Raw genomic sequence first — 10588 nt, 5'->3', positions numbered from 1 at the left:
CCAGAAAAATTTTACTTATTAAGTTTATATTTCAGAGATTTAAAACCTCCAGATTGTCCCTATGCCAGAAAAGCCCTGAAACCCAGAGGTCCTGGCCTCTTGGAGAAAAACCACCGGTTTCATTGCTCTATCCCATAATGTCCCTGCCCCTTTTTCGGCATGAAGAAGTTAGAAGACTCGTTGCTTGGTTATTCCTCAAGATTGAGAGAATGATCAAATGAGAGGGAGAAGTTATATAACTGAGGAGTTAGGATTTAACAAATGATTATGATTTCTGAACTGTTATATAGGAATATTTCTTTTTGTTTTCTAGTGTAGTAGACCAGATAGAAGGAAAGAACAGAAATTACTGAACTGTTACCCAGTGGCCTTGATCTTTACCATGTGGCTGTAAAAACCTCATGACTGACCCCACTCATACCCCCTTAGCCTGTTTTTCAACTTTGGAGTCTTCTGATCTCTAAGGACAGCCCCGAATGTTTATTAAGTCAGCCCAGAACGAGGCTTCCCGCTCCCCGATTCCTGAGCCATCCTGCTAGATGAGGCTGGACCCAACCAAAACAGGCTCCCCCGACACACGCAGTGACTTAAACTGTAAGTGACCAATACCTCACGACGACACTGAAAATCATGCAGTCCTCGCACGAGGGCTGGGCTGCCATTTTCTTACATGTATTCTGTGAGTAAGCATGTGATTAATCTGCACATGCTCAGTAATTGAATCACCTATGATGACATCATCTAGAGCCATCGTGCTCATTATCCTGAGACCTGCCCATCTGATAAAAGCTATCAGAGGTTGGGGAGACAGATTTTTAGGCCGATAGGCTGTCTGACCCCCCGTTTTGCAGCTGGTAGTATTCTCTTTCTCTCCTTCAACCTTTTGTGTCTCAGAACGTGGTCATTTGGGGGCATCAGGCAGAGAACCCATCCTTTTTGACTGGACACCGATGCTGAGTATCAGTGTGGTGCTGGTTGAAATACCTCGAGCTGCCAAGGTTTTCATGCTACCAGGGCAGTCTCTGACGATGACACACTGGAGAAGGGGTACTCAGGGGCAGCTGTGTCACAGTTATTCTGGCGTTTAATCACAGTTCATTATACATTTTCCTTTTAAATCCATTTTTTGTTGTTCTTTCTTTTCCTCTGTTATTTTTATGGTTTTTAAATTTTATTTTGTTTTAGGAGAGAAAGGCAATCCAAAGAGCTCCCTGATGTATAAGCCCACAAAGGACCATGCCGTGAGAGCCTAGAGGAGGTAAGTTGTGCAGGATGCCTGCTGTGCATTTTTTCATGATTTGAGCTTTATTTTCTGAAATGGAACATTGCACATTTGTATCTACCAATGGAATAAAAGAGTGAAAAATTATACTGCTGAACGTCACATCAACAAACTTAAACGAGAAAAAGATCGGTAGTGCTGAAAAAAGGTCTTTCTGCCTCTCCCAGGCCCTCAGCGCCAACGAACATTCCAAACCATCGCAGCACTTAATAAAGCGCCATTGCCACCCCACGGGAACTGGCCAGCTGCCTTCCATGTCACTCGCGGAGTGGGGCCAGTTTGTGGGCCGTCCTAGCCGCAGCTTCCCCGGTGCCAAGATGCTTGGAGAGTCAGCGTTCCCCGGAGGCTGTGAGGCCTGGGCCAGGAGAAGACAATCGTGAGGTCCCTGCCACTGCTCAGCCTTCTGGAAGGTCTCAGACTCTGCAGTGGGAGGGAGAGGGGGTGCGGCGTGGGTTAGGGAGGGGGGTGCGGCGTGGGTTAGGGAGGGGGTGCGGCGTGGGGTAGGGACGGGGGGTGCGGCGTGGGTTAGGGAGGGGGTGCGGCGTGGGGTAGGGACGGGGGGTGCGGCGTGGGGTAGGGAGGGGGTGCGGCGTGGGGTAGGGACGGGGGGTGCGGTGTGGGTTAGAGAGGGGGTGCAGCGTGGGTTAGAGAGGGGGTGCGGCGTGGGTTAGAGAGGGGGTGCGGCGTGGGATAGGGACGGGGGGGTGCGGCGTCGGTTAGAGAGGGGGTGCGGCGTGGGGTGGGGAGGGGGGTGCGGCGTGGGGTAGGGAGGGGTTGCGGCGTGGGGTAGGGAGGGGGTGCGGCGTGGGGTAGGGAGGGGGTGCGGCGTGGGTTAGAGAGGGGGTGCGGCGTGGGTTAGAGAGGGGGTGCGGCGTGGGGTGGGGAGGGGGGTGCGGCGTGGGTTAGGGAGCAGTGGCTCAGCGAGTGGACCATGTCAGGGAACGGAGCACGTGTGGCTTTTGCGACCTAATGTTCCTGGTCCGAGGCCTTCTCCACCGGAGCTGAGGGGAGGGCTGCCATCACTTTGCCTGGCCTGGCCGTGGGGGTTCCAGTGTGGCCTGGCCACTGGTCCATCCTATACCTGACTGGTGGTAGGTGTCCATTGTGGGGCAGAGTGGAAAAGGATTTGAAAGCATTGACCCACTAAGAGATGCACTATTACAAATGGCACCCCATAGCCTTTGGATGGAGTTGGGCTCCCACAACTTAGCCCCACCCAACACGGTGTCTCACTGATAAAACTGGGGTACACATAGGTAGGCTCTCGTGTGAGGGTCACGAAGCTCAATCTGTAATGTCTGTGCTCTTCGCAAAGAGCAGCTGTGAGGTGACTTCCGTTTGGACTCCACTCCCAGCTATGCTGAGAACTTGAAAATAAAGTTGCCTCTCAAGATAAAACTAGACCATGCACCTACGCGGTCGCGTGGGAACGCGCCACACCATCTCCCTTGGAGAGAGGACTTGCTGCGGGCTTAGTGAGCGCCTCCAGCTGCCACACCTTCCGTCCCCGCTGCACTGCCCGGCCAGGACCGAGCTGTCCTCAGGCTGCCCCGCCAGCGGCCGAGTCAGCAGGGGCCCCGCAGCCAGACCAAGACTTTTCTCATGGCTTACTCTCCCACCACCTCCTCCTTCCTTCCTTCTCTCCTTTCCCAGGTGTCAGACCCGCATCGCTGTCCCAGGGGCCCCATCTCCTCCGAGTCCTCTCGCCTTTACCCTTGCAGGTATTTCCCCAGTGCGCCCCTAATTCCAGCACCAGGTCTGCTTCTCAGAGGCCCCACATTTACATGATGCAAAATGAATGACAGTATTTGAAGAAATCACCTTAAAATGCTTTCTGTTCAATTCAGTGCTGCATTTCCATGGCCTACAGCAGCACTTCTCAGAGGGTAAGCTCCTGATAATCTGTGGAAGGAAGGAAAGGAGGAAGGAAGGAAAAAAAGAAAAGAAACAAGGAAAGGAAGGAGAAAAGAAGGGAGGACAGGAAGGAGGAAAGACTTGGATTTGGGGAACCTAAAAATCTAATCATACCTTAGCAAATGTCTTTTTTTTTTTTTTCAATACTGTGGCATAAAAACAGAAACGTGTGGCTGGGAGAAAGTGGGTCAGCTTGGAGCTTATAGAAGGGAAATCCCAAGAGTGACAATTTGTGACTACAGCGCCATCACTGTCCAGGAGAGACACGCTGCTCACGTAAATGCACACACGTGTTCGTGCAGGCTTCGTGTCTACACACACAAAAGTGACAAAAGGAGGAAATAATACATCATGTATACTAATCTGATATTTGTTTTCATACCTACCATTTTCCTCAAAATATCTAGTAGCTCCTAAATATGACCCAAAGGTAAAAAGAAAAAGTGAAAAAATCTCTAGATACTGCTGACAGAACCCTTACCAGTTGAGAAAACAGAGACAGTTTTTAGCTCTGGGCACAGACACAGTGCTTCTGTTGCTACAACTTCCCGTTTATGCAATTAGTCTACCAGTGGGCCAGGAGGTTCCTGCCATCAGCAGCTGGCAGATTTCCCCCACTTAAGAAGCGTCCATTGCAGCATCCCTGAAAAAAGGCTCTGGGCTCAACCAAGAGCTGTGATCCTATTAGGTCGGCATTCATTCAGACAAGGGTACGTCTCATGATGAGTCTTAAAATACATAACCATTTAATACCAGAAAATTAATAATCATTTAATACCCACAAGACATACATGTTGGTGGTCAAGCATTTTGACTATTTAGAATTTACTGGAAGTGATGCTGTTCTGTATATGTCTTCTTTTGCAGTTAGCTTAATGGAAGAAAATGTGTACTTTCAAAAAATGAAGTTTTTGTTGGGATTATTTCAAAAGCATTTGCAGAACTGTAAAATGTGTTTCTAACTCTGAGGGCAAGGGACGCAAGGCACATACTTCAAACCAGCTTTACAAATATTCTGGATTTAGGACTGTATTCACAGCCCTGAGAAGCCTCCTCTGCACACAGCTGTTGTATTTTGCTAGTGGTTCTCTTCCAAGTGTGGTCTCAATAGAATCTCTTAATGACTCGGTCTCATAGTTCTAATGCCTTTATTTTCATATAATATTACTCCGATAATGTCTTTTAGGTAATTATCATATTTTTTCCCAAAGCAATAACCCTTAAGCCATCTTGCAACTCACAACAAAGCAGACTCAAGTTAGACATCAAACTTTTTTATTCCAGGTGTTTAACGAGCAATGAATGGGAATATTGTTCTTGAGGGACAAATAACGAGATATTTGAATTGAGGTAGTCGTGTCAGCTCTGCCGGTGAGTGGAATTGGTTTTTCTAAAGAGCAGTTTAGAAGAGCAAACAGGAATTACTTGCGAAAGGAGTTAAGACAGAAAAAGATCCACTATCATTTTTCTTGGGAAGTCATCCTAAGTCAGTCTTTTATTACAGTAACACGGACACTGTAAAATGCTCCTCTTTATTGAACTTTATTGATGACTTTTCTAAAAGCAAAGAACCAGAAAGATTTCAAATTAAATGCTTCAAATCTGTAGATATGAATTTTATCGTAGAAGAGACACATCAGGAAGGAAGTGGAACTGAAGTGGGACTGGTGTTGTGTTTGGGTGGTAAAGTTAAGGTTGATTTACTTTCATCTTTCTCATTTTATATTTCCAAGATTTTATATAATAAGCATGTATTTCCTTTATACTCAAGGAAATTTTTACTTAAAAAATAAAAAGAAGAGAGACGGTGACAAAAGATGGACACACCACAACTTAAGAGTCAGCTTGAGTTTTTGTCTCCTGGAGTGGGTTCATGGCAAACTCTTTTTTTTTTTAATTTAGTTTTTCATGAAACATAACCACATACAAACACAAACATTCTTACCATATGATCATTCCATTCTTGTTATATAGTCAATAACTCATGATATCATCACATAGTTGCATATCCATCATCGTGATCATTTCTTAGAACATTTGCACAATTCAGAAAGAGAAATAAAAACAGAAAAAAATTCATACATACCATTCCCCTTACCCCTCCCTTTCATTGATCACTAACATTTCAATCTACTAAATTTATTTTAACATTTGTTCTCCCTATTATTTATTTATTTTTAATCCATATATTTTACTCATCTATCGACAAGGTAGATAAAAGGAGCATCACACACAAGGTTTTCACAATCACACAGTCATATTGTGAAAGCTATATGATTATACAATCATCTTCAAGAAACATGGCTACTGGAACACAGCTCTACATTTTAAGGCAGTTCCCTCCAGCCTCTCTATTACACCTCGACTAACAAGGTGATACCTATTTAATGCATAAAAATAACCTCCAGGATAACCTCTCGACTCTGTTTGGAATCCCTCAGCCATTGACACTTTATTTTGTCTCATTTCTCTCTTCCCCCTTTTGGTCAAGAAGTATAAATCCCTTGATTCCGAGTCTCAGCTCTTTGTAGGATTTTTGTCCCATGTTGCCAGGAAGGTCCACACCCCTGGGAGTCATGTCCCACGTAGACAGGGGGAGGGCAGTGAGTTTGCTTGTCATGTTGGCTGAGAGAGAGAGGCCACATCTGAGCAACAAAAGAAGTTCTTTGGGGGTGACTCTTAGGCCTAATTTTAAGTAGACTTGCCTATCCTTTGTGGGGTTAAGTTTCATATGAGCAAACCCCAAGAATGGGGGCCCAGGCTATTGCTTCGGTTGTCCCCAATGCTTGTAAGAATATCAAGAATTCTCTACTTAGGGAAGTTGGATTTTCCCCCTTTCTCACAATTCCCCCAAGGGGACTCTGCAAATACTTTTTTATTCACTGTTCACATCACTCTGGGATTTATCGGGGCTTCACTCTGGACAAACCTACATGGCAAACTCTTGCCCTGAGTGTTCAGAACTGGTGAATGAGTAGAGAACAGGGGCCCCAGAGTCATTTAGGGCAAGTAGGATCTGGGCCAATACCCTCTGGTACCCCAGACATTTCTTGCTCCTGACTCCTGGCTCCCCATTGGCAGCCAGTCTTGCTGGCTTTCTCTCATCTTTGGGGTCCCATCCCTCCCCCAGGGGCCCCTGTTGTGTTGTCTCCTTCCAGGCACTACTAGCTTGGCATGATCCAGAACTGTGAGCAACACCAAGTGCTGGTGAGACAGCCAGATGAGTTAGCTGCCAAATGCACTCGACTGGCGAAGTGGGTCAACCCGCAGGGTGAGGTTATTTAATGTAGGGGGACACCCAACAAACAAACAGCCGTCACCTACAGTTGAGACCGATCACTCTTACAGGCAAAAGTTCATGCCCAGGTCAACATAAGGAAACTTCCAAGGGTTTTTGGCTGGATTTGGTATTTTGGTGGCCCTTAGGTGCATATGACTGCATTAATCATGCTCTTTATTTCATGCTTGTACTGGGGAGGCTCAAACACCGAGATTTTTATATAGTTGAGATGGATTTTTCATTCACACTTGTTTTATGTCTTTTCTCAGGCCCGAGTCTTCTCCACATGACGTTAGAACCCTGGGTTCTCCATGGTCTTCCCCAAATCGTCGAATGGACCCAAAGCCCCCTTTATTGAGGGAAGCACTGACCAGTCAGGGCGGGGGAGAGGGGGATGGAGTCCGTGTCCCCACTACCACGCATGAAGGGAGTCCCCAAGGAGGGGATCCTGGGCAGGTGTAAGGATGCCGGGGTCCTTACACCCACCACCAGCGTCTGCACCCACCAGCCGCGCGTCACAGGACAGGCCCAGGGGGCTGTCACCCAGCACTGGTTAAGAGCGGGGGGTTCCCGTCGGCCAGGGTGCAAAGGCTCCCCACTCCACAACGCAGGCCGAGGGTCAGTGTTACCTCCGTAAGCCTCAGGCTCTTCACCTGTGAAACAGCGAGAATCCTCACCTCATTTGGCCTCTGTGAGACATGGATGAAACACTACTTCTCCAGTCCGCAACACAGACCTTCACAGTAGGAAATGTTCAGTAAAGGGTTGCTATGGTGCTGGTGGTGACGACGTGCCTCTGCTGGGCAGTTTCCTTCCAAACCAGGGAGAAGGAGCCCCTCCTCTGTGCTCGGCTCAGCAGGCGTGATGCAGGTGCCTCTGACCCCGAAGTGGGCGGGATGAGAGGAACCGGCTTCACTCCACACACTTCACGTTGCCTCAGCAACTTTAAGTGTAAAGAACCCCTTGAGGCCATCCTCCTCACCAGCGGATGCGAGGAGACAGACTAAGTGGAATTTGTAGCTTCCTGTAAAAGGCATTAATCGCAGTTGTGCCTGCCCATTACCTATGGAGCGGCCATTACTCCTTGGGGTCATCTCCGCGTACGTGGCCTTCAGCCCCACGCGTGCTGGGTTACCAGCCTCCGTTGCAGCTGAGATCCAGGCCCGTGACGGACACGCTGCCAGCTGGACACACCTGCCTGTGGCGTGCACGTGAGCTGAGGGGCCTGAGGGACTCTGGCAAGGTCACTGCCCAGGGCAGGGCCTCCGAGCTGAAGTGAGGTTGCGCGTCTGTGTTCAGTGCTTAGCTGTGGCACCCACGTTTCTCGCTAGTTCACTTCTGGGGTGAGATTTTGGCCACCATTCTGGGAAAATGAGTCTTGAGACTGTTCTTCCCCTCCCTTCATGATAATGTGAACTAACTGATGTTTTTACATGCATCCATTTACCGATTAACTAGCCAGAGTGGACTCAACTTTTTGCAGTGAAGATGCCTCTCACCCAGTGCAATAGCCAATGTTTTACTCTTAGCCTGGGAAAGCTCTCTTTTGCTCCGTTATGTTTGTTTGCAAATGTCAACAAATATTGAATTACCTTTTAATTCTAAAAATCCTTGAGCCCAGGAGTATCTCTCTGTTGGTTGGGCCTGTGCTCAAGAATACAGAGATTACAGGGAGTCCCTACATGTTTATAGCATCTACAAAAAATGAATTTGGAAAAGGCGTTTCCATCACTGTGGTGTTAATATCCTAGCTCAACCCAGAGACAAGAACGCAGGGAAATTCTGGGGTTGATAGTTCTGGACAACTGCAGGCATTATGGAAATGTCAGGAGCATCGTGGTTTAGGTTTCCCTGGCTGCCAAAGCAATGCAACAATGGGAATTTATTGGCTTATGGTTTTGAGGCCAGGAGAAGTTCAAAATCAAGCTGTCATCAAGGTGAGGCTCTCTCCCAGAAGACTGGGGTGGCCAATGCTGCCCCTGAGGCCCACAGCCCTGGGCTCCTCTGTCGCATGGCGCTGCTCCTGGCTTCCCCCACCTCTTCCTGGTTCCCTTGTTGTTTAGCTTCTGGCTGCTCCCTCTGGCACTCCTCTCTCTGTCTGACTTTCACTCTGTTTATTAAGGGCTCCAGTCATCTGGATCAAAATCCAACCTGATTCATTTGGGCCACACCTTAACTGGGGTCACATCGTGAAGAGTTCTAATTTACAAGGACACACCCACAGGATGGATGAAGATTAAGAACAGGTTTTTCTGAGGTTCATAGCTCCAAGCCAACACAATTGTATCCCACTAATTTAGGCTCAAGCAGAAGAATTTCCACAGCAACTGTTCTCCAGATAATTTTCATTTCTTTTATGCATCTGCAACGCATAAATCTAGAGACCCAGCTGGTGCATCTGGAACAATGTCACATTCAAGGAAGGACAGATGACGCCTGAGTTCCAGATATGGCTCCTATCTCCAGACGGACGGCCAAGAGGCTCCAAGGACTGGCCTCACAGCCATACCCCACGTCCCTCCTACCCCTTTCCTCCCCCTCAACGTGATCTCACTCAAGGGTCTGGTGCTCAGGCCTTGTGCCGGTTTGAAACTGTTGTGAACCCCAGAAAAGCCATTTTTTAAAATCCTCATTCAATATTGCTGGGTGGGAGCATTTTGGTTGTTCCCGTGGAGATGTGACCCACCCAGTTGTGGGTGGTAACTTCTGATTAGAAAATTTCCATGGAGATGTGTCTCCACCCATTCAAGGTTCCCTTTAAGAGGGAACTATTTTGGAAAAAGCTGCAGAGCCAACAGAGCCCACACAGCCAGAAACCTTTGGAGCTGAAGGCAAATGCCCCCAGGGAAGACGGTGGAGAAGCCTGGAGAGAAAGCTAGCAGAGGTCGCCATGTGCCCTCCCAGCTGAGAGAGGTGTACCGGACGGCAGCAGCCTTTCTTGAGTGAAGGTAACCTCTTATTGGTGCCTTAATTTGGACATTTTTCACAGCCTTAGAACTGCAAACTTGCAACTTAATAAATTCCCTTTTTAAAAGCCATTCCATTTCTGGTACATTGCATTCTGGCAGCTTAACAAACTTATACTTCAAAGTAAGTAGAAATTGTCCATATCTGAGCTAATTTTATTGGAAGAGGCCACAAAAAATCCACTTCAAAGAGGCTACAGAGTTTCATAGCAGATAGTGGAAAAATGCTTGAAAATTAGAAAATAAAATTTATTTTTGATAAAATTTTAGTTGTATTTGCAACTCTATACCACTTTTCATAATGAACAGAGAATGAATCAAATGTGGATTTTTAAGCATAATTTTCCCTACAAAACCTCATTATAGCAAACTACGAATGTCCTTTCTTTTTGACTTTCATAGTATTATAATCAAGAAAATTATTTTTGGAAAAATATTATAAGGATTCATTTTTTTTCTGAGGGCTTCTCTTTTACACTTTGGCACTCAAAGTCATTCTTTTCAAAGAATGATCAGTAGTCTTTTTCGGTTTTGTTCCTTTGATTCCTCACTGGAGTAACTCATCCAGGTCTTCATTTGTCATGAAAACCTGTCATTTACCTGTTTCTTTTAGGCTCACTTACATCCGTTTTATGAATATTTCCATCTTTTACAAAATCAGTAGTGAACTGTGGAATGAATGGGCATTTACATTGCATTTACAGACATGCACAGGTTGATAAATTGGCCAGAGACTAACCAACAAATTTGTTGACATAATGGGTCCAGCTAGAAGCTAGTATTATGCAACAAGGGTGCTTGAACAGGGTATAATTCTGTAAGTGGTCAGTTCATCAGTGAATATTTTCATATTCCCATGACTAATCCTTGGGATAAACTGGTAACTGCAGAATCTGCATATCATGCTCTGGAGAAAAAGGACCTTTCATTCATGGCTAGGCTTTTCTTTTAAGAATCTGCCCACAGATGTTTTTTATCCTCCCTACCTCTCCCCTCTCTTATTGTGTGGAGTTCTGCTCCCTGCCCATTACGCCAGCTCTGCATTGCAAAAATCTAGGAATTGGTCTCCCAGAGACACTGCATGTCCACCTTCACTGTCTGTTTCGGGCAGGCTCAATTTTAACACATCAAATCTCTCAGGGCATT

Source organism: Tamandua tetradactyla, chromosome 15, assembly GCF_023851605.1.
Source record: "Tamandua tetradactyla isolate mTamTet1 chromosome 15, mTamTet1.pri, whole genome shotgun sequence".
In the NCBI taxonomy this organism is placed as follows: Eukaryota; Metazoa; Chordata; class Mammalia; order Pilosa; family Myrmecophagidae; genus Tamandua; species Tamandua tetradactyla.
The sequence above is the reverse complement of the archived record's forward strand: the minus strand, read 5'-3'. Positions refer to the sequence as shown.